This window comes from Cavia porcellus, unplaced genomic scaffold (assembly GCF_034190915.1).
Source record: "Cavia porcellus strain 051 isolate PalLab524CR breed Dunkin Hartley unplaced genomic scaffold, mCavPor4.1 scaffold_33, whole genome shotgun sequence".
Taxonomy (NCBI): domain Eukaryota; kingdom Metazoa; phylum Chordata; class Mammalia; order Rodentia; family Caviidae; genus Cavia; species Cavia porcellus.
Window position 1 is genome coordinate 11,445,075 of NW_026947516.1, and position 20,541 is coordinate 11,465,615.

Here is a 20,541-nt window from a genome sequence, read left to right on the forward strand (position 1 = left end):
AAACTGCCTCCAGTTGAGACAATGATAAGCCTAAGTGGTGGAATAGGAGTTGGAATCAAATGGACAAGGCTCATGCCCGTGAAGAACTGTCATTGGAGTTAAAGGCAGAATGTTTAACTGTTTTCTAGATTATGCTCTTGAGTGAAAGGTGAGGAGAGAAAGGATGGGCAACAGTTCTTGAGAGTAAGGTGCCTGACTCCTGAGTGAATCGAACATAAGTTTATTTTGTTTTGTTTTGTTTTGTTCAGACAAGGTCTTGCTATGTAGCCCAGGCTGGGCTTCAACTCAAAAGCTTCCTGTCTCAGCTTCTTGAGTACTGAGATTACAAGTGGTACATAACCACTGCACTCAGTTAACCTAAGTTTGAGATCAGTTCCTTTCCCAGAAGAGGTGACTTTAACTCCTAAAGTTACAAAAGAGGGGAGTCCTGGAAGGCTGGAGTCAGGCCCTTGGACTCATGCCTGGGACAGCACAGCCACCAGAGCAAGAGTGGAGACGGGAAGGGTGTGTGGTGGGAGCTCTGTCTGAGGACGGTGTTTTGTCTGTCTCCCCAAATGCTGGCGATCTGCAGCTCACATCTGGGGTCAGGTTGCAGCTCCACTGAGTGCATCGCCCAGATGCCCCGATTGCCTGTTCCCTGGGGCAGTTTGCTGGTAGTGTACAGCCTGTTGCATGTGGTCTGGCTGTGGGTGCTTGCTGACTTAACCCTCTCAGTGGCCACTGCTGCCTGTGTTAGTGCTTGATGCTAGCTTCCCAGTTTCTTCTGTTTTGGGCTCATTTGGCCAAGTGTAGAACTTATTTTTCCTTGTCCAATATAACCCTTGGAGGCGCTGGTTGGACTAACAGGGCTTTGTGGTCAGGATTCAGGAAGCCTGACCACAATGAGTTATTTTTCCTCTTAGCTTAGTCATGCTTTTTACCAGTACCCATTCCCCGCTAGCATGCAAAATGACTGAAATGTCAGCTATCACTCAGCCACAGAGGCCTTGTTTGCTCCAGCAGCCAGCCTGCGGACCCAGAAAGAGCCCAGCAGAGCTGTGTTCCATGCTTCTAGACACGTAGCCTTGACAGACTTGCTAGTCATGGTGTCTATTTCAGTGTTTTTATCTGTGAGGGAATGTACCACAGGTAAGCAGAAAATAGACTTCCTGTGAAGGAAAAAAACCTCATAAAAAATAGCGACCACAAGGCCGTATACATGGTCCAAGGAGACAGAGAGACATGGGATACTATTTCCCTTTAGCATGATCTTTGGTAGCATTCATGGGTTAAATTTTGTGCCCCTCCAAATTCATATATTGAAATTATAACCCTTGGTACTTCCAAAAGTGACCTTAGTTGGAGTTAGGTTTTTGCTAGTAATCAAGAGAAGGTCTTTAAAGAGTGCTTTCTAATCCAGTATTACCAGAGTCCTTACATGAAGAGGGAATTTAGACATAGACACACACACACAGGGATGACACAGAGAGAAGATAATATCTGAAAACAAAGGAGAGAGGACAGATCCTTCCATCAGAGCCCTCAGAAGCAAATAACCCTGCATCACCTTGATCTTCAGCTTCCAGCCTTGAGAGCTGTGAGACACTAAGATTCTGTCATCTGAGCACCCAGTCTGTGGTACTTCATTACCACAGCTTTAGAAAACAAACATAGTGGGTTTTTTTGTGGGTGTGTTTTCCCTTCATTGGTTTGGGAGGTTAGAAGGTGAACCACTCATCTTTGACAAGTTTGGGGGCAGTGTGGCCCCCAGTGCCCTCTCAATGGAAAGAGGAAGCTCTGGGGTCCAGAGGTGACTGAGGCTTGCCAGGCCAGAGTGGAGGAAGGCCTTCTTGCTTGGGCTCAATCCAGTGTCCCACTACTGTCTATAAGACTGTCTGTCTGCTTCACTTTGCTCATCTGTAACGGGGGCCTAAGGGTGACAATACAGACCTCATAGGGTATCAGGAGTCCAGTGAATATAAACAGAGTGCTTAGAACAGCGCCTGGCACACTGTGGGCCCTGTACTAATCCTTTGTTGTTATTATTATTGGAAGGAGTCTCTGGGGACTTTCAAAATTGTTGGCTCCAGGCACTGGCAACACAGACCTCATGCCACTGTGGGTGAGGGTGTGAGAACACTGAGTTGATTGTGTCACTCAAGGCCCAATGAGGTTGGCTTCCTCTCCTTTCCAGCGGGTAGCCTGGATTTCTATATAGCTGCATGGGCCTGGGGCTGTAGGAAGCCCGCCTTGCTCACACCAGCTTACCAGACTGTGGTGAGAGGGACACAGGGGGTGCAGGGGACAGGGAAGTGGGCTAGGGAGGAGGGAGGAAGAGGACAAAGGAAGCGGCTATCTGCATTCATTCTGTCTACAGCCTGTACACAAGGATTTGGAACCAGTCAAGTTTAAAGCTCTTTGACTTTGTGCGCATGTTTCATTTCCAGCCTCCCTCTATCTGAGACTGTGTTTGGTGCTGTGGCCTTTAGTTCTTCGCTGGAAGGCCACCAGAGAGTTCCAATCACAGGCAATACCTTAGTCTTCTCTCCAGGGAACCTCGCTTGGGGTTTAAAGAGTTAGCAGGAAGAGGTCGATGAGTCACAAGCCCCTCAGCCCCTTAAAGGTGCCTGTACTTTGAAAAGTGAGAGCCAGTGTTCTCAAATGAATTTGACATTGCTAGGGTGCCGGGTGAGACAGAAAAGCTTTTCCCAGATGGTAATTTCCTACTTTATTCCCCCATGGCCACTTGCAGTCCCTCCCTCACTGAGTCATTCAGGCTGACCTGTACAGAGAGAACTCCATCTGTCCTCATAACTGTACATTCTGTGGTTTTTCTCTGCATATAATGCACCTTTTTTTCCCTCTCATTGCCTTTCGTATACCCCCTTTTTTGTTTTCCTAGTTTTAACAACTTGATTTTTACATACTTTGTGTTATTTTCCTTTTTAGGGTGTGTGTGTGCACGGAGGGGGTGTGGGTGTGTGCACGTGTGCTGGACATTCCTTAAGTTTCTTGAACCTGTGAGATTATAATTTAAATCATTCTGTAGAAAAAACTTCCCTTGGTGAGTGTTCTGGTTAAAAATTAATTTTAAAGCAACTTCTAGAGAGAGTTTAAAGTCAATTTTTTTGTAATGTTGGGGATAGAATCCAGGGCTTCGTGCTTGCTCAACAAGCACTCCGTACCTGAGCAACATCCCTTACCCCTTGAAAGGATTTTTAAAGCAGCTTCCCTCTGGAGCTCTCCACTTGCATGAGACTGGCAAAATAGAGTTTGTCTTGTGGGCTTAAGGGACTGTCGGATTGTGGCACTTTTAGCCTGTATTACAGATTCAGACTTCACTGCCTGGACTCTGTGTCAAATGTCTGAGGTCAGCTGCCAGCCAAGATGCTTGCCTGCTGCACTTGGGAGGATGTCAGCCTTTGTCAGCCCAATGTTGTTCATGGGTGAAGACGAATAAGGGAAAAATCAAGATGAATTAAAAGTTAAAAAAAACAAAGCCAGTAAGAAAAGGCAAGTTATGCCCTTCAGCCTTGCATTGTTACAAGTGGTAAAATTGGTGGATGATGGAACAGGTTCCAAAGTCACACTTAAATGTCCCTTAACATGACTACAGTTGGGTTTCTATAGTCATTTAGTGTTCTCTCTGTGCACAAATAACATATTGATTGTTCTTGTGTGGATTCTTTTTTTAATTTAAAAATAGTAAAATCCAACAAAGCAAAACAACAAAGCCAATCAAAATAAAGCACACAATTGGTACAGAACTTCAAAGCAGCATACTAGGTAAACAGCAATAGCTACCATAGTATATCTTGTTATCATCACAATAGTTGTCCATTCCATCAGGCATAGCAAAATTAAACCAAAAATAAAACAGAATAAAATCAATCAAAACAGAATATTGAGTAAATCAAAATAATGAGAACAAACCAAAACAGTGAGAACAACTGGGTTTCAAAGACAAGATAGAAGGAAATCTCCTATATTTGCTATGTTGCATACATTCATCCTCCCAAGAAATGCTCAGACTGCTGGCCCCAGGCCTACAAAATTAACCAGACAATATAAGCATTTAGTTGCTTTATGTACCTTAGTTTCTATCAACTCAGCCTTTCCTCCAAACCAGCAGATTGCTTACAGAGGGGTGAGGGTTGATTCTCAGCTCCTGTGCTGGAAGGCTAATTGGGGGTACTGACTTTTCTCTTCCTGGAAGCCACACAGCTTTCCCAGCTTACCAGAAAGGCTGGCTAGTTGGCTTCTTGTTGGATCCTCCCAGTTCCAGCATGGCTGATTCTTGAGAGTCACTGGCTTTTCTCTTCCTCTTGTGTGGATTCTTAAGCACATCTGTACAGAGATGTTCAGAGCATTTAACTGACTGCTTGATAGAGTTTTATATCTAATGATTGATATCATCAATACCCTTGGTAGACTAGGAATAATACATGTGGCTGGCTAAGCTTTGCAGCTTGAGTGGATATTATTTTGACATACCAAGGTTCAACAAATCCTTCCTTAAAAGTCTGGACAGTAAATAGAGATAGTAAAAGAGACCTCAGCTCTTAAGGAGCTCACAGCCACGTAAGAGAGTAAGCAAGTTTGTATGTAATTACTAACGTAAGATGCAGCCTATGAGTAAGATTGACATGATGAATACTAGTCACTAAAGCACAATGGTAAGGATGCAGGGAAAGAAGTAGAGTAAGACTTGTGAATCAGCACCTTGCCCAGGATACTGGGGGACAGAGAGACCCCAGCCTCTTCTCATAAATCAGTGCTATTCATGAACTCCAAGGGAAGAGAACAAGAAGTCAACAAGAAGCAAGCCCTCCCTGCAAACCACCACCATGTGCAGGCCGCTGGTGGGGGAGAGCCAGATGCCAGCTCCTTCCAGCGCGTGGGCTGGGAAAAAGAAGTGCCACCCTTTCCCAGCTGTAGGTAACTAGCTGATCTGGAGAAACACGGGCTGTGATGACAGCTATTGACGTAAAATACAATTTAATGCTTGTAGTGTTTAGTGTTTCACTGACTTTGCAGGTCTAATGCTGGTAGTCTGGTCATCTATTCAGTGGATAACCATACACACTGTAGCATCTGTGGGGGATCTTCTTCTGAACGTGGTAGTCATTGTGAATTCCTTATCTTGTTTTGAAGTCCTATATCATTTTCATTGTTTTCTTGTGTGAAGTTTATTCTCTTTTGTCTTGTTTGATTTTATTATATCTAATGGCATGGGCAGCTATTTCAAATAAAAGAAAATATATCATGGTAGCCATTTTGGATTCACTATTGCCTTGTTTTGAAGTCCTTTATTGCATTCATTGTTTTGTTTTTATTGGTTCTATTCTGTTCCGTTTTGTTTGATTTTTACTATGTCTGAAGGTATTTGTAGCTCTTTTGAAGACCAGAAGAGACATTGTGATAACCATTGTTGATTTTGTATCATTTTGAAGTTGTCTCACTTTGCACTGATTTGTTTTGATTGGCTTTATTCTGTTTTATTTTGCTTGATTTTATTCTCTTTAAGATAACAAAGAAATAGAGTGAGAAGTAGGAAGGGAATAACAGTTTATACGAGGCTGCTGCTTCTCTATGTGTGGCTCACCAAGCAGCAGGTGGTGGGTAGTGGGCCCGGAAGCTCTGCTTTGTCTCTGCTTTCCTGGCAGTGCTGATGCACTGTCAGACTTGAGATCACAGCTTAAGCTGTGATCAGTCATCAGTCACAAACTTATGGGAAGTTTGTGACAAGCCATTTCAGTACTTAGATTGCCCCTCAAGTGTCAGATGCCTCAGCACAGCTCAGATGCTTTTATTGGGGGAACTGATGATCCACTGCTAACAATGAAGTATGTTGGGAAGTTTTTCAGAATTCGTGTATGGAGGGGAAATTTTGCTTTGCCCGTTAGTACAACCTAATTTTATTTTATTTTATTTTATAGATTGTGCTTTTGCCATCACATATAACTCCTTGCCCTTAGTTATAAAATTTCTGCCCATTTGAATCATAAGAAATCACTCTCATAGCTTTTAAGTAGGCAAAGTTGTAACTAGTTGAAGGGATGTTCAGTGCTGCTTTATACTGTCTTCTCTGGGTTCTCTTAGAAGAGGACCCGAGGCATTGTGTGACGAGTTTGGAAGGAGGCAAAGGGACTCCTGGGAGCAGAGTAGAAAGGGGAAAACAGGCAAGGAGGGCTGGCTGTCAGCACAGCTCATGTGTGGTGGGTCAGCAGAGTTTAACTCTGCACTGTGCAAGCTCTAGTGAATGGTGCTTCCCAAATCATGGATGCCCAAGCTCATCTCTCGGTTTGGTGATTTCCAAGCAATGATGATTTATTACAGTGAAGATACAGAGGAAAGTCAGTAAAGGCACATGAAGCAAAGTTGACAGGAAACCAGGTTCATGCTTCCAAGAGTCCTTTCCTTGGAGTCACATAGGACATCCTTTATTCCTCTCAGGATGAGTTGAAATGTGACTATCAGGGAAGCTAGTTAGAGACTGAGAACCTTGGGTTTTTATTGGCCACATAAGCACTGTCTGCTTAGCATATAACCAAATTTTAGACCCCTAGAAGGAAAGCAGGCATCCACACAAGTCACATTGTTTGAACAGTTTAGGCAGGGTGTGCTATTCTTATTGGCTCTGAGCATGGCAGGGACCCTTCCCAAACCTAAGTTCCTAGTTCCTAGCCAGGATCTGACTATGTAAGCCATCTTTTCTAAGGAGAGCAGCTTCCAGTCTGTTACATGAAGTCTGCAGAGATACAAAGCACAGACCTGGCAATGATCCTATTCAAGGGCAAGGGGAGGGCGTAATCTTACACTGCGTCTTATAGCCATTGATTAATACCTGGACCCAATGGCACATGTCAGGTGTTTCATGTGAGCCTCCTTCTGGGGGTCCCAAGACAATGTCAGGCACAGAGATACTGTTAGAAAGCAGCAAAGTGATATGGGTAGGGCACTGGTCACATCAGATACAGTCATTCTAGAAATTGGGTAAAGGCAAAAAACCTCTGTCTTCCTTCAGACGTGGCAGGAGTGACTGGTCTAGGGCATTGCTGGGCTTGGAGGTACAGTGAAAGTCATGGGTACAGACCTTTTTTTGGTGTCTGCCCATTGTGGGGAGATGGGAAAGTGTGTGTGTGTGTGTGTGTGTGTGTGTGTGTGTGTGTGTGTGTGTGTACAGAACCCAGGGCCTTCACACTGAGCACATCCCCAGCCTTTTTTCTTTCTTCTTTTTTTTTGGTACCTGGAATCGAACTCACGACCTCATAGTTGCCAGGCAGGTGCTTGTGCTGCTGAGCTAAATCCCTGCCTCCCTAGTCCTTCTTAAAATTTTATTTTGAAGGGCTGGGGACGTAGCTCAGTGGTAGAGTATTTGCCTAGCATGCACAAGGTCTTGAGTTCAATTCCCAATACCACAAAAAACAAACAAACAAAAACCTAAATTTTATTTTGAGGTGGGGTCTCTTAAACCCCAGGCACCCAAGTTTTCCGAACTGGGCTCAAATTTTTATATGTGCTGCTGAAGTGGATTCATATTTGTGATCTTCCTGTCAGCCTCCAAGAGTGCTGAGATTGCAGGGATGATCTGAGTGTCATGTTTTATTGCTTCAATTGTAAGTAGTGTGAGTAGACAGATAAATAATTGCTACAGCCTCAAACATTTTTGGCAGAATTTTTTCCCTCTACCTGTATAAGCAGATGAACAGTACACTATTGTATAATTTCAGGTAACCACCAATTTGTACTGGACTGTAGTGATTAAGCTTGTTGTATTGTGTGCACAGAGACCCAGGGCCTGAGTCAAAGCAATCTGGGATGTCCTTATTCCATGTAAGCTCTGGTTCACGTCTTTTGTCTGGGAACAGTGCAGCACGTGGTTCTGGGCACCAGCTGGCCCGGTTGTTGGCAGCCAGGCAGGGCTGATGACACATCCACCTGGGACTGCAGAGCTCAGGCACTTGTGAACTCCTCCCACCGCCATGGTCCTTTTCTAGCCCTTTCCATCATGCCTCCAACCTTTTTCTGGACTACCCTGCATGCTCCTGTGTAGCTTAATGAACTGTAAAAAGGATGCTTGTGCTGCCACCCTACTGCCCTTGTCAAACACAGAAAGTTGCCATTGCTGGCATCCTCTCTCCCCGTCTGTCTCTTGTTCCTGTTTGCCCCTTGATTTCTATTTTGTTTGTGTTTCTGCTTTTCCTTGTAAGTTACAGAGTTCTGCATTCTTGATAATCATCATTTCCTTCTGCCTGTTGTCTTAAACATTACATAAGTGAATTACACAGTGTTTTCTGATGAGTCTGGATTTCTTCTCTTATTAGCCTCTGTTTAAAAGCCATCCACTGCAAGCGCATCCTTTGGGATGCATGTAAGTGAGACAGAGAGTGGACAGAAGAGAAGCCAGTGAAGGTGACAGAGAAACTCCCATGGCCTGCAGAGGGGCCTGGGCTGTCCATGGTTCCTAGAGGCAGAACTAGAGCACTGGGCTACGCAGGTATGCGGTTCTGGTGACCTGAGGTAGGATCTACAGCTGAAGGTCAAAAGGCCAAGGATAGGACTACAAGTGAGTCAGGGCAGGGTAGGGAGGAGGAATTTCAGGTTGGTTCAAGATGAAGAAAAAAAAGCCCAGGCAGTCTTTCCATGGCTGTGCTGGACCAGCAGGACCTGAAACAGCAGACTCTGGGAAGCTCCATCTTGTGGCCACATGATGCAGTGACACTCTGAGATTATGGACACACAACCTTGTGGCCTTTATAGGAGCTGTCAGCGCCAAAACACTGGCAGCCAGCAGAAACCTGTCCCTGAGCTCAGGCCCTCATATAAGGGTACAAGAAAAGGATCTTTTAAAGGCTTCTTGTGATTAGTCATCGGAACTTCTGGAATATCTGTAAGAAACGACCTGTTTTTTGCATATTTATATTTAGATGCTCTCTGACCAAGGCCTGTCTCTAAGCTTGGTGTTCTCAGATCCTCTCCTCCAGCTGTGTGGCTCCAGAATTCCTTTTCTGTCCTCTGATACTCATAGTGTTTTGTAAGCACTGCAGGTAGCCTCTCCTTACAGTACCCACAAATACCTTGTGTGACCATATTTTTAATCATAAGCTAAGACACCAGGAATCTAGAAGCCTTATGACTCTTAATTATTTGGAGAATTCTGATTGTAGGATCTTACAGAAACCTTTGATGTGTGTGTGTGTGTTATGAACTGCTTTTCATTTTCTCAAGCTTCAAGGTTGAAATGTTGCTAGTGTTGTCCATCAGTTGCATACCTGTGACCTCACTGCCTCTCTTAAGTAATCCTTGGAGGAATGACCACAGCCCCTTATCTTTGTACTTGTCCCACTGAATCAAAATAGTTCATTTATGGCTGATTCTGTTGGTAAATTAGGGATGTAAGTGTTTGAGTACTGCTGGTGCCTCTGTCTGGGGCTTGACAGGTAGCGGATACCCCATAAGTGTTTGTAATGTTAAGCAGGGGCCAGAAACCTGTAGCTTACACATGAAATCCAGTCTGTCACTTGTTTTGGTAAGTTTTATGGGCACCCAGCCACACCCTTTTGTTTACATATTGCCTGCAGCTGCTTTGAGCTAAAAGGGCAGAACACAATAGTTTCCACAGAGATTATTTGACCCACTAAACTGAAAATATTTCCAGTTGCTAAGCCTTATCACTTCAGTTAGTCTGATGGGAAGGAGAAAGGTGACCAGTTTTTCCAAAAAGCTTCTGAGGCCCAGAGGAAATTCTAGGAGCAGTTTCTTCCATGCCTACACCAGCTGAGGATGTGGCGAGTACTTAGCCCATGAGAGCCAGCCTTCCTCGACCTTTTGAGACTTAATCTCTATGAATTATGCCTTTCCATTATGTCTGTCCAGATCATCTTGGGTTTAGTTAAGTTGGCAAATAATATGGCATGGTGAGATTTGAAAGAGGAATACTAGCATAAAATTTGTCATGTTCCAGTGGCACCTGGCCACTGCTGGGCAGAGGAAGGAGAGGACAGGTGGGAGACCGCAGTGTTTTATGAGTGGTGTTAAAAATGGTAGCAGTACATGGTAGCTCCAAAAGGGAAACCATCCAAATGCCCATTCACAGGAGAACAGAGAAGCACATTAGGCTGATTCCTACCATCAAATAACAGAGCAGGAGTTAGCAAAGACCTTTGTCCCAAGGGCCAACGCCAGCTCATCACCTGCTTTTATATTGCTCGTGAGCCAACACTGGTTTGTACATTTTTATATGGTTGAAAAATCTGAAAAGAAGGATAATGTCTCGAGAAACATGAAGATTATATTCGAATTTCAGTGTCCATAAATGGCAATTTTTATTGAAATGCAGTCCCAATCATTAATTCATCTATGATCTCTGGCCACTCTCAAATGGTAATGCCAAGTAGAGTGAGTAGTCCCAACAGAAACTACATGGCACGCAGAGCATCAAATCTTTACTTTCTGGCCCTCAACAGAGTTTGCTGGCCCCTGTTCAAAAGCAGAGGGGATGAACAAATAGTAATTGTACTCAACATAGACAGACCTTATGAACTAATAGAGAACACAAGAAGCCAGACACAAGATCTCATTTATATACAGCTCAGAAACAAGCAACAATAATCTATGGTATGACAGTCAAGGTGGTGTTTACTGTTTGTGGCACAGTGGGGGCTGTGAGGTCCAAAAGGAGGCTGCTGGAAGCTAGTTACTTTGTCTTCCTTGATCTGGAAAAGAAGATGATTTTAATGTGGCAGCTACTAGGAAGGTAAACGTAGAGCTTCCTTCTCACCCAAAAGTATCACTCCTGAGCATGTAGTTGAGTGATGAAAATATGTGTCCACACAAAGGCTTCCACAAATGCTCATAGTATGATTATTCATAACAGCCTCAGACATACACATCCAAACAAAGTGATACAGTCACACAATGGAGTGTTATTCAACAGTAAAAAGGGATGGAGCACTGACACATGCTACAACATGAATGAATCCCAAAACCATGATGCTAAGAGAAAGAAGCCAAACATAAAAGACCACAAATCACATGAATCCATTTGTGAGAAATGTTCAGAACAGGCAAATTCACAGACAGAAAATAGATCAGTGGTTATCTGGGGACTGGAGAGGGAAGTGACTGTAATGGGGACAGAGTTACCTTTAAGTACTTTAGGTACATTAAAAATTTCTGGATTTGGGTAATGAGTTGTACAAATTTGTGACTATTTGCAAACCACTACATTGTACACTTCAAAATGGTGAAATTTATAGTAAAGTACATTGATTTTATCTTCAAAACAAAATGCTTAAGCCAGGCATGGTGGTGCTTTGGTGGCTGGGCAGGGGGATCACAGGTTGGCCAACCTGGTCAACTTGGTGAGACCCTGCCTCAAATTTAAAAAAAAAAGGCTGGAGATGCAGCTCAGTGGTAGAACATTTGCATAGCATGCACAAAACTCTGGATTAGATTCCCCAGTACTGGGAAAGAAAAAAGAAAAGAGAAGAAAATAATTGGGAAAGGGTCTAAAGGCAGTGGCCACTTTGTCCACACTTTCTGCCACTCTTTCAGGTGTAGATAACTCAAAAGCTGACAAAGGGAAGACTTAGCTACTTCACCAAGTATCTCAGACTCATCTGCTGGATCTAAATCATTTGAGTTGCACAGAGTAGTTTCTAGAATTCAGCTAGAAGGGGCATGTTCGATTTGCTATTTTTGTTTAGTAAGACTGCATTTCTCAGAAAAACAGGACAAAAGGACAGATCATAGATAACTTGCTTCCTGGACCTTCCCTGCCATCACATCCAACTCCACTCCCATTTCCCTGTTGTTTTCCTTTGGTCTGGTTGAAGAACAATGGGAATCTCTGTAGGAGCTATTGCTGCACATTGCCGTGGCCCAGCACGGACAGTTGGTTCCTTGTGAACCTGAAAGCCTCCACTGTAGCTGAGCACTGGGAGGCTGAGGCTGGAGATGGTGAGTTTGATGCCAGCCTGGGCTACATAGAGAGTGAGAATTCAAGCCCAGCCTGGACTACTTAGCTGTATCAAAAAAAAATTTGAAATAAAAATAGAAGACTCCATCACTTCCTGAAGGTCTCTTATACATGTATCATTCTCTTTGGGGTTACACTTTTTGATCTCTACTTCTAGGTATTAAGACAGTAATGAATGCAAATACCTTGATTGCTTTTGATTATCCAGTGTTTTAATTTTGCTGACACTGAACAGTGTATGATTTTGCTTTGTAATGATGGATGAAAACAGCTGGCAGTGAAGATAGCCCTGAAATTTCTGGGAAGTTCCACATGCCTGAACATTATCTGCGGTGGACGTAAATAGTTTTGATAAATGAGAAAAAGGTCGTTTGACCTTAAGAGGGTGGGAGGGCCAGGTATTTACTAACTTTCTGTGTCTGGCATGTGCTGGGAAGGGTGTGGGGAGCTGTGGAGATACAGCCTACTCCACGGCCCAGACTTGGAAGTGGAGAGTAATGTAGGTTGGGGAGGGGCATTGGAGATCACAAAGCCAGATGGGATTCATGCAAGTCTCTCATTTAGTGTTTCTACCACTTTGCATAGTGATATTTCAGATTTGAAAGGAAACGGTCTCAATGTATATGCTTTGTGGAATATTTTTAAAAAACATAACTGCAAATGTCAGGCATAGATTCATATTTTAATAGCTTGCTATTTTTGGTAAAGAGATGCCTACAAAAAAATCCCCCAAAGTTTAGTGGGATGACCTCAGTACCCCCGAATAGAACTAGGGTCCATTGGATACCACCTGTCAGCTTCAGATTCTAGATGGTGATGGCTATAAATATGAGGCAACCCACCAGGGTGGTAAAGACAAAACGTTTTCATAAAACACCTACAATTTTTTTTCAAATTTTAACCAACATCTATGAAGCATAGTCACTTGCCAGGTGCAAAGTGCTTTGCAAATGTCACCTCATTCAGTCTTCATAACAATATCCTGAGGCAGGTGCTGTTATGCTTTCAATTTCATCGTTGAGACACTGAGGCACAGTAAATTTCAGCAACTTGCCCAAGGTCACACAGCCAGGAAGTGGCATAACTGAGATTTGAGCCCAGTTAGTGCTGTTCCAGAGTCTGTGTTTATAACTGCTATGCAGTGTTGCCTCGCATAATAAATGCTCAAAGAGCAAAATGAAAAGGCACAATATTAAAGAACTAGCCATATCACGTTGCTTGTTTGCTTAAAAATGTATCTATGAAAAAATACAGCAACAAGTTGTAGTGATTCACTAGAGTATAATGGCAGACAATCCTCATTTGCTTCTAGATACTTTTCCACATTTGCCAAGATGCTTTGTAAGTCGAATGCTCGGTTACATTTTTCACAACAGTATATCTAGTTTCTGGATGTTCTTCTAGAGCTCTGCTGTCCCCCTTCCAGAGGTGGAGTCTATTTTCTATCTGCCTGGACCTGTTTGGGCTTTTATGCTTGCCTCAGTGAACAGCATGTAGCAAAAGGTGACAACTGCTTGCTGTCTGAGGTGATGTGGTTTGTGCCTGGTCTCTCTCTGGACACAATTCCTTTGGAGCCTATGGCCTCCAAGTAAGAAGCCCTGCCACCCAATGCTGCCAGGCTGAGAGAGGCCACACAGGGGTGCTACATGGAGAGGGAGGCCCCAGGAACTCAGCTGTTCTGGTACCCAGTTGTTGATTCTTCCAGGCCAGGTGCAGATGCATGAATGAAAAAGCCTTCAGATGATTCCAGCCCATATCTGACCATAACCTTGTGAGAGACCTTCCGTGAGAAGGATGTGTCCAAGCTGAGTTCAACTCTAACACCAGGAGCAAAAAGCTAAGATAATTGTTCCTATCTACACCATTGTGTTTCAGGATCTGCAGTAGAGAGCTACTACAACTCTTATTTTATAGCCACAGTGACAGTGACATACACAGTGGTCTTGGGAGGAAGCAGGGCAGAGACACTATAAGAAACATGAAGAGCTGCTGACATGGCAGGTGCTCTTAGCACCTCTCCGGTTGCCAAGTCCTTGAGTTAGAACCTGTGTAATCATTCCAGTATGGTGAACCATAGGACTTCTGGGCCCATAAGTGCAAACAGATTTTGCTTCTTTCTGGAAAAATGAAACATTCTGCTTCTTTCTGGAAGGATAAATTACAGACCATGATGAAGACTGACTTGGTGCTCAAAGACAGTCTGACATTTGACCCACTTCTGAATGGCAGCACAAATTCTAGCCATTGAACTTGTTTTTTACAGTTACAGTCACAGAGTTCCAGAGCAGGAAGGGTCCTTGGAGCACTTGTTCTATGAATGAGAAGATTAAGACCCGTGACTGTCAAGAGACCCTTTCCCATGGTTCCAAAATCAGCTACAGGCAAAGTCAGCTATGGGGCTCAGGTTTGCAAATAGTTTGGTCTTTTTGCAGGTGAAAAAAGTGGCGACTCTTAAGCCTCCAAAGCAGAGGACAAAGAACCTGTATCATTTTTCATAGATGCTTCTCAAAAGAGGTGGCAGAACACACAGAATTCTGGAGTCAAAAGAGCAGTCACATAACACTAATTTTGAATGCTTTACTTATATCTACTCACCCAATCTTCACAAGTCTATTTTCTTTTCTCTTTTCTTTTCTTTTTTTTTCTTTTTTGTGGTACTAAAGAATGAATGCATAGCCTTCCCACTGGGCTAAAATCCACAGCTCTTTTTATTTTTTTATTTGACACAGGTTCTTGCTAAGTTGTTAAGTTGCCAAAGGTGGACTCAAACTTGCCATCTTTCTGCTTCAGTCTTCCAGAATGCTGAGATTACAGGCATGTGCCAGCATACCTGGCTGACAAGTATATTTTTATACCCATTTTACATGTGAGGAAACAGTGGTACACAGCTTTCTTGGTCTTTAGCTCAGAAGTCTAGTTTTTTCCTGAGAAGCAAAACCAAAACTTGTATAAAGTGGACCTTGCCTTTGTTTCCCCAGTGGCTCAGAGATATGCACACATTTAAATGTGCTCAAAACCTGCTGTTGAACATTGACTCCATAGCAGGCCCAGCAATGGATGTGCAGAAATGAGTAGTATGTTTATGGCTGCAGAGGGTGATGGGAGAGTGGGAAGGTATTTGTAGCCATAATGTAATTATAAGTTCTGATAAAGAGTGCTTTGAAAAGGATAGGGGAAATGTCCCAACTCTCTCTGAGGAACTTAATGCAGCTTTACAGATGCAGAGAAGCAGAGTAGGGTGCTGAAGGATGAACAGGAACTTTGCAGATAGAAGAGGGACAAACTCTTCATGAGGGAACAGCGCAGTCCGAGTATGGGTTTCTGCCTGACCTTTTGGCCATAAGATGTGAGTAGCCCAGAGTAGCATGTAGTATACCTAGTCAAGCCTTAATTATACTTCCAGTCTGATCTTTTGACCTTGATTGGGGTGATTTCCTGCTTACTTTCATCTCCTAGGACTTGTTATGCAGGTGAGCCAGCCCACTCAGAATTGCCTTTAGTATGAAAGTTGCATACTGGATCACTGTTGCTATCACTCCTGGCACATGATGGTCATTGATGGGCTCTGGTAACAGGAATTTTACTGAATAGTCTGTTATTGTGACCTATTGTTGAACACTTTGATCCTGGTTTGGGGGCTTCATGCTGAGTGCCCAAACAGATACTTTGTTGCCGTAAGTGATTGGATAAAAGACATAAGTATCTTGTGAGTCATCCAAAGTCCATTTATCATTAAATAATGGTTATGTAGGAAGGATGCTATTTTGGGGGGCAGGACACAGCCAGAAAGAACTAGGGAAACTAGGGAAAAATTCCATTCTATTCTGTTTCTGCCGGTGATGTCATCTGTGGCTGTCATAATCCTCTTCCCCTGGAGTTGGTCTGCATTGCCACAGCTCACAGGACTTGTCTTCCCTTTGCTCTCCCTCTAAGCCCAAGTCACTTTTATTTGTGGCCCATTATGACACTGTACATAGCAGCTCCTTCAAAGAACTCAGACTATATATATATATAAATATATATATTTGCTGGGAGTTAAACCCAGCATCTTGCACATGCTAAGTGCTCACTCTTTTCTTGAGCTACATCACCAGCCCTACACTAGCCATCTATTATTTTCATAAGTCTATAAGTTGCTATAGGTTGTCCCAAAGGTGACTGGTCTTGGCTGGGCTCACATATAAACCTGGAAACAGCCAGGGATTTAGCTCAGTGGCATAAGCACCTGCCTGGCAAGCACAAGGTTGTGAGATCCATACCAGGTACCAAAAATAAACAAACAAATAAATAAATAAATCTGGACTCACAAGGCTTAGATAATCTCGAGTGGCCTCACTGAGATGACTCCACTTACCTCCATCTGTCATCTTCACCATTGTAGCCAAGGCTGCTTCTCATGGTGGGGGCAGAGGTTCAAGAAAGCAAGCAGAGACTGCATCCACTCTTGGGGGTCTAGGCTCAGTATATACATGCTTCCACATGTTATAGGCCAGCTGAGACTTATGGGAATAGAGGAACAAATTCTATGTCTTAATGAAGAAGAACTGCAAAATCACATTGGCAAGACTTGGATAAAGAATGCAATAGATGATATGGGCCATTTTTTGCAGTCAGGCTACAGCATAGATCAGGAATCAACAGACTTTTTTGTGAAGGGCCAGATAATAAGCATTTTAGAGTTTCTGGGTCATGTGACCTTTGTTGTAATTCATTGCTGCTGTTGTAATATGAAAGCAGCCATAGACAACATGTAAACAAGTGAGCATGACTGTGTGCCAATAAAACTTTATTTACAAAACCAGGCAACCTGATTTGGCCCATGGGCAACAGTTTGCTGAGCCCTGAACACTTATGATCCAGGCTCAGTGTAAACCTCAGACTCAGCTCTAGGATGATGTTCTTCCTTGAAACCATGGCCTCAAGGCCATAAGCAGAGGTGTCATCTGCCAGCAGAAATGCTTCTGCTGGAGAAAAGATTAAAAATATTTGAGTGATGTACAAGACCCCTCTTTTTAGATACAGATGAGCTCGCATGTCCACTTGCAGTGATCCTTGTGTTGTACTGAGATGACAGAAGTTAAGTTTCAATTTTAACAGTTCCTTGGCAGCAATCCCTGTTGCCCCATGCTGTCTAGATTTCAGTTGCTCCTCTATCTTCACCTCCTTACTGGGTCCCAGACAGCATCCCTTCTGGTTTACTCACTCAGCTGCCTGCTTCTTGTACTTTTTCTGGTTCTTCTGAGTCTCTGCTCCTCTTCTCTTAACCCCAACCTCAGAAGTGACATCACCACTTCCTTTTGGGCACCCAGGAAGCACCAGAGACTCTGCCGATTGGATCCTGTTTCTTTTCTTCTGCTAATTATGTATGTGTTGATTTTGCCCTTGCCATGCTGTATCAAAGTTTGACAATGTAATTGTTCTCCAGAGTTACTTTCTGTTTCAAGCATTATTACCTGGAGGAGTTGCTTGACTAGAGAATTGGTTAGTTTCAGGTCATATCAATGCATTTTGAAGAGATTGTCTAAGTTTCTGCAGTCCTGTGTGCTGTCTGGCTGGGTTTCTCTGGTAAGGACTTGGCATTGTGGGTCAACAGCTTGTCATCTTATTTTTCCCATCAGAGATATTCAATTTTATTCACCACATATAATAAGAGATTATGACCGTAGTGTTTTTGTAGAATGAGAATGAAATCTCTGCTTTCTAGTTTTATCTCTTCCCTTATATTATTGGTTATGTTATTGGTTGCTACTGACTTATGCAACATAATATTTCCCTGGGTACTCATCAGTGGGTATAGCACAGCTCAAACCTCGGACTTTGAAAACTTTAAAGTAACCAAGTTTCACAGATGGCCAATAAATCAGTCATCATGGCCACTGTATTGGTTGTAAGGTGATTACCCTACTTTGCCCATAGTGGCTTTTCAATTTGATTAAAACTCAGTTTCATCAAGTCATGGTTGAGTCCTCAAAATACATAACTGTATAAAGCAATGGGAGATGTCTGCACTCAAATATTTTTATAACCACCTTCACTTTTTTAACCATCCATTCCAGCAATTTTGTGGTCCTTATCCTGTAATTCAAATTTCCATACTCTTTGCCAAAGCAATTTTTATTTAGTGCTTATTCCACCCTCTCTTCTCTGTAAGAATGTATTATTCTTTTCTGCCAACTGGGTGAGCATTGGTCTTGCTGCAAAGCATTTTCTGCGTCTGAAATGAGTTCCTATGTGATTTACAGATCAAGCTCTGATGGTGGTAGAATGGAACAGATGCACTGACTGATTCACTTGTGATGATTTTCCAGGCAACAGAAACTTGAAGAGCAGGAAGGAAATTGTTATCTTAGACAAGAAAGGAAGTCATATTCAACTTTGCTACTGCCTTGGCAGCAGGAGTCTTTTTTAACTGTATTTTAAGAAAAATTAAAAATAAGCATCTGCACCTGGAGTTCCTTGCCACTGTCTTTGCTTGGCTCTTGCTTGGGTCATGACAGATTGTCCTGCCTGTCTTATCCCACTACAGAGTGGCGCCCCCTGGTGCAGAGAGCTGCTGCTATCTACTAATTGCTTTGGTTCCTGCCAGGGAATTAAAGTGGTGCCAGCATTTCATTCTATTACAGTGTATTTGGAATGTCTGTGATGACAACCACACAGGCTGCCTGCCTCATAGGGGGTCCACTTGGCTCCCAGGGGAACTGCTTATCAACTTTCTTCCAATTATTTGCTCCTCCAGCTCTCTCCTTTGATGCTTTCTTTTTTTTTAGAACCTGAGATTTTTCAGAAATGCATACAGTTGATCTTCATATGTGGACTCTGTAATTGCAAATTTGCTTGTTTGTTCAAACTTACTTTGTAGCCCCCTGTGTTAGTGTTATGGTTTGTATCTGAAGGTCTCCCCAAATCCTTGTGCATGAAGAGGTGGAGTTTTGGAGAGGTGATATGATAATGAAAGTGCTATCGTCATCCACGGATTAGTCTGCTGATGAGTTTATAGCTCCTGGCTTCTCACTTGCTGTGTGCTTCCTGTCCATAATGATATAAGCAGATTTTCCTCTGCTGTGGGCCTCTGCCATGCTGTCCTGCCATAGAGTAAGCTGGCTATGGACTGAAACATGAGCCAAAGTAAACTCCTCCCTTAAATTGCATGCATTGGGTATTTTGTCCCAGCAACCAGGAAACTGATTAATACATGTTATTCAGCTTTCTGTCACAGTAATAAAACACTTGAGGCAATAAACTTACAAAGAGAAAAGGTTTATTTTGGCTCACAGTTTTGGAGTTTCAGCCCATCATCAGTTGGCTCCTTTGTTTTGGGCTTGTGGCAAGGCAGCTTATCATGGTGGGAACACATGGGAGAACAAAGGTACTCACCTCAGGTGGGAACACAGAAGAGGAAGAGGGTGGAGTCCCGCGGTCACCTCTACAGGCGTGTATGTCCCAATAACCTAAGGATCTCCCTTTAGGCTCCACTTCTCAAAGTTTCCACCACCTCCCAACAGTGCCAACCTGGGTCTTTAGTACATATTTCAGATCCTAATTCTAGCACCCCAGAATCAGTACTAACAGTGCTTTTAAGGTCATTCACTAACATACACGTGCAGTATGACAAAAAATTTGAGTTGCTAGAAACACATACTAGCAGCTGAGGTTACAGAAGGTGACATTTTGCCTTTGTTTTCGCCATCAGTACTGAAAACAAGCACCCTTTCTTTGGTCTATTTAGTACCAAACTTTTTTGGGGGGTACCAGGGATCGAATGCACAACCTCATGCTTGCCAGGCAGGTGTGTATGCTGCTGAGCTAAATCCCCAGCCCAAGTGCCACACTTTTTTGTTTTGCTTTTTTTTATCAGAGATTTTACTATTTAAAGTGGCCCTGAAATACAGTGCTGTCTAGCATTCCTAAGTATGAAAAGATTGTGATGTGCCCTGTGGAGAAAATACAAGTGTTAGAGGAACTTTGTTTAGGAATGAGTAACAGTGCCATTGACTGTGAGTTCAATGTAAACCAGCCAGCAGTATATGGTAAATAAGGTGTCTTTAAACAGAAGCACACATAAAACAAGGTTATCTATTAGTCAGGTGACAAAATTGTTATGACCAGAAGCTCACAAGAATTTAAACATGGATACTTTTAGGATTAGTGGTTCAGTATTTTCTTTTTCGTGGTGTTGGGATTGAACCCTGTGCATTGTGTATACTAGGTAGACACTACCATTGAATCACACCCCCCAGTCCTTTGCATATTTTGAGACAGAGACTCACTAAGCTGTTCAGGCTGGCCTCAGACTTGCAATTCTCTTGCCTCAGCCTCCTGAATAGCTGGGATTACACCGTATTCAGCTATCACCCTCTTCTGGTTCAGTGTTGGCAGTGATTTTATAGAAATCCTGATTTTATAGATGACCTCCTGGGCATGGTGGCACAGTTGTATACTCCTAGTACTCTAGGAGGCTAAGGCAGGAAGATCAGAAGTTCAAGCCCAACCTGTGCAACTCAGAAAATTAGGGGGATCCTGTCTCAAAAAGGGGCAAGGGAGGGCCTAAGAATGTAGCTCAGTGTTAAAGCCTTGGGTTT

At 43.1% G+C, this 20,541-nt stretch overlaps 1 protein-coding gene across 2 annotated transcripts in view; it reads left to right on the forward strand.

The window, feature by feature from the left end:
* Clcn4 (chloride voltage-gated channel 4) overlaps positions 1-20,541 on the forward strand; it is a 72,966-nt gene that overhangs the window by 7,381 nt on the left and 45,044 nt on the right. The window lies entirely within an intron of this gene.